The following is a 3,993-nucleotide window of genomic DNA, read 5'->3' as shown; positions in this document are numbered from 1 at the left end:
CAACAAGCCAGCAGGAAACATCACTAGACAGGAAACAAGGAGACCTTTTGTCATCTCCCCAACTGACTGTAACCTCGGACAAGTCACTTAATCCTCTGTGTAAGAGGCAGGATAAGGCATGTATGTGCCCTAGGCAACATTTGAAAATGACAAGCCTGTGTTGTACTGTCCACTGGAGGCTTTGAGCAATAGCTGTAATACATACAATTTGACTTTTTTTTAAAAAGATATATACAACAAAGAAGAGGATAGTTATTTGAAATGTGTGTATTTGAACTCTGAGTGCAAATTGAAACATATTTTTCCACTTTATTTTTCTTGCTTTTTTGCAACATGTCTAACATGGAAATATGTTTTCCATGACTTCACATATATAATGGATATCATATTGCTTGCTGTCTCAATGGGTGGGGGAGAGGCTGGAGGGAGAAAGAGAATTTGTAACTCAAAATTCTAAAGGTTAATGTTAAAAATTGTAAATGAAAATGTGTACTTATAAAAAAGAAATATGAAAAGTGAAGCTTGTTGTTCACACCTGCCCCTAACCGAGTCCCAGCATTTTGCCCTCTAAGTGGCTATTTCTCAGAACCAAAGAATCTCAGTGGCCAACTAGTGCAATACATGCCTTAAAAATACATCTCTGTAACACGTACCAGACAAGTGTAATGCAGCCTTTGCTTGGAGATCTCCTGTAATAAAACTTTCTTGCCTCTTGGGAAAGTCAATTGTATTTGTTGAAAGCTATAATATTTAGGAAGTCTTTTTATTTGTCTGCTTTTCTTTTTTCTTTTTAAACATCAAATCAAAATTTGCCTCTTCGCTACTTCTACCCATTTTTCCCAGGTCACCCTATCAAGCCAAGCAGAACAAGCCTAATCTCTCTTCCAAAAATCCTTTAAATACTTGATGACAGTTATCATCATCACCCCACTCCCATCAGTCTTCTTTTTTCCCAAGTATCATGACCAACTTCCAATAACTATCCTAATATGGCATGAACTTGAGGCCTTTCACAATGTCACACCCTCCCCTCCTCCATCTGCATTCAAATGAACTTAACAATGTCTTCCCTAAAATACATCACATAAAGCAATAATCCATATATTTGTCTGACCAGGATAGAAGACAGGAAACTTATCACCTTCTTATTCATGGATGCTAGGTCTCCTTTAGTGCAGTCTCAAAATGCATTAGCTTTTTTTTTTTCTGCCATATCACACTATTGACTCAGAATGAGTATGCTGTCCAATAAAATCCCCAGAGATCTTTTTAGATGCCTAGACAAAACTTTAACCATTCCTGCCCCATCTTAAAATTGTGAAGTTGGCTTTCTATTAGAAAGTAATAGCAAGATTTTATATGTATCTATTAAATTTCATGTTCTTTGATTGAGCCCCATGTTCTAACTTGTCAAGATTGTTTTGTATCCAGATGCTGTCATCCAGTCTGTTACTTATCCTTCTCATCTTTTTGCCATCTGCAAATTTCATAGGGATATTATCCAAATAACTGACAAGAAGGTTAAACAGCAATAGGCGAAACATGGACCCCTTGGGTATTATACTGTAGACATCCTTCCAAAGTATTGACTTCTTTGAGCTCTACCCATTCAACCAGTTCCAAATCCTTCTAATTATACTGTCTAGCCTATGTCTCTATGTATTTTGAACAAGAATAGCAGTAGATGGTTTTATCAAGAGCTTTGCTAAAATTTATATAAACTATATCTACAACATTTCTCTGACCTACCAACCTCATAAACCTATCAAAGAAGGAAATAATATTAGTTTTGCATCACCTCTTCTTTGTGGCTCTTTGTAATTTTCTTTTCTAGGTGATCACTAACCATATTTTTAATAATATGCTCCAAATTTACCCAGGGATTGAAATCAAGTTCCTTGGCTTATAGTCTGCACAACACATTGCATTATTTTTTTCTTTCCTTTTTTTTAAAGTTATCGCATTTCCTCTTTTCCACCTACTTGTTACATCTCTTCTCATAGTCTTCTGAGTATCCCTCCTAGATCAGTATATCTACTTGCCTACCCCTACTTGTGATGCTTCTCTATGCCTCAGTTTTTCCATTTCTAAAATGAATCATTGGTCCTATTTGTCTTTCCTTCCTTGGTGTTTTATAAGAAAAATAAGATAATAGCTTAAAATTTTTGGATCCAGCTCTAGATCTGGAAGAGACCTCAGAGGTCATCTAATCCAATGTACTCATAGTATAGATGATGCAAAGAAGGCCTCATATGTAATATACATCAGAGACAAGATTAGAAGCCAGGTCTTCTGACTCAAGGTCCATACTCTATTGAATATGGACTGTCTCCCACTAAGTCTCCCACTCACACAACATGAAGTTAACTAACAAATCATTAAATGCCTAAGAAACAATGAGGTGTGGGGACAGTTAGGTGGTGCAGTGAATAAAGCACCAGCCCTAGATTCAGGAGGATCTGAGTTCAAATCCGGCCTCACACACTTGGCACTCACTAACTGTGTGACCCTGGGCAAGTCACTTAATACTCATTGCCCTGCAAAACAAAAAAAGAAAAGAAAAAGAAAGAATTAGATGCAGTGAAAAGAAATCAGAGGACTTAGCTTTAAATAACAGTACATCCAAGGACAAGTCACTTCAAATGTCTGGTTAAAACACTCCTGTAATATAGCATTGAATTCTCTGTGTCATATTTTAGGAAAGATACTGATTGTTGTTGTTGGATGGTTTTTGTTCTTGAAGAGGATCAATGGCATCATGAGGGTTATGTCTTAACTTATTGGTAAACTGGATTTCAATGAGGCAGAATTACCCAAAGTCATCAGCCTCACTTTTCCTCCAGAGTCATCCAAGTCCATTGGAAAGACAAAAGTCTGGATGATTGGTAGAAAGACTGAAAAAACAAAGTCTGGATGATAGGTAGAAAGATTGGTTTGAGATTGTCTAGAAGAGGGTGACCAGGAAGGCGAAGGGTCTTGAATTAATTTAAGTAATATGAGAATTAGTTTAAGGTATTAAAGGTTTATCTTGGTGAAGAAATGATTTATGAGATATATAGGAATCATCATTAAGGATCTGAACAGCTTTGAAGAAGGTTATTTATATGTGGGATGCTAGAGTTGGGGTTAAGAAGACCTGGGTTCAAATCTACCTCAGACACTTGCTGGCTGAATTACCCAGAGTAAGTTACTTAATCACTGTTTTCCTCAGTTCCCTCACCTGTAAAATGACAGTATTGAAACTATAGCTTCTAAGTTCTCTTATACTTCTAATACTAGGTTCCTATATGCTTTGTCCCATATGGTTGGCCCTTGAGGGTAGAACCAAGAACATTAGGCAATGGCTATGAAGAGGTGAATTGAGGCTTTTTTTTATTTTTTAAGGAAAAACTTCCTAACAATGAGAGTTCTCCAGAAGTGGAATATACTACTTTGGGAGATAATGTGGTTTGCCTCTGAAGTTCCTTCCCAAACTGAGATTCTGGGATTTTGTGAATTTATGTGGTCCTCTAAGGTGTGTTGCTTCAGAATTCTAAATGAACAGTATAAATGTCCATGCCCACCCCCTAATTCTGCATTTATTTAGTGTTTGCTAATCATTCATCAACAACTCACATTATTCAATAGCTGCCCTGGTTGCACAGAGCACTGAGCTAAGTTTTGAGAGAGATACTTCAAAAGGACCAAGATCAATGAATTTCATCCAAGTGGTGACTCCTTCCATGGAGGCCAAATTCTAACCTCTTTACAATTTAGCAAGTGGTCTTATAGAGTTCTAGCCTCAGCTTGAGCTTTTGTGGTCTTTGGACATCATGCAACCCCTACCTAAAGCTCTTCCTTCCTGTTAAAATCTGCCATAGCTTGTGCTCCAATGTCATAACCTTTGAGAATCCAAGGTCACTCCTAGCCTATTGTAGAGTTTTGGAGTAGGATTTTGTTAAAGAATAGGAGGAGGAATTTAAATTAATGTCTGGGCACTTCATTTAAGCCATT

The sequence above is a fragment of the Dromiciops gliroides genome, chromosome 2, assembly GCF_019393635.1.
Source record: "Dromiciops gliroides isolate mDroGli1 chromosome 2, mDroGli1.pri, whole genome shotgun sequence".
In the NCBI taxonomy this organism is placed as follows: domain Eukaryota; kingdom Metazoa; phylum Chordata; class Mammalia; order Microbiotheria; family Microbiotheriidae; genus Dromiciops; species Dromiciops gliroides.
Note: the sequence above shows the minus strand (reverse complement) of the source record.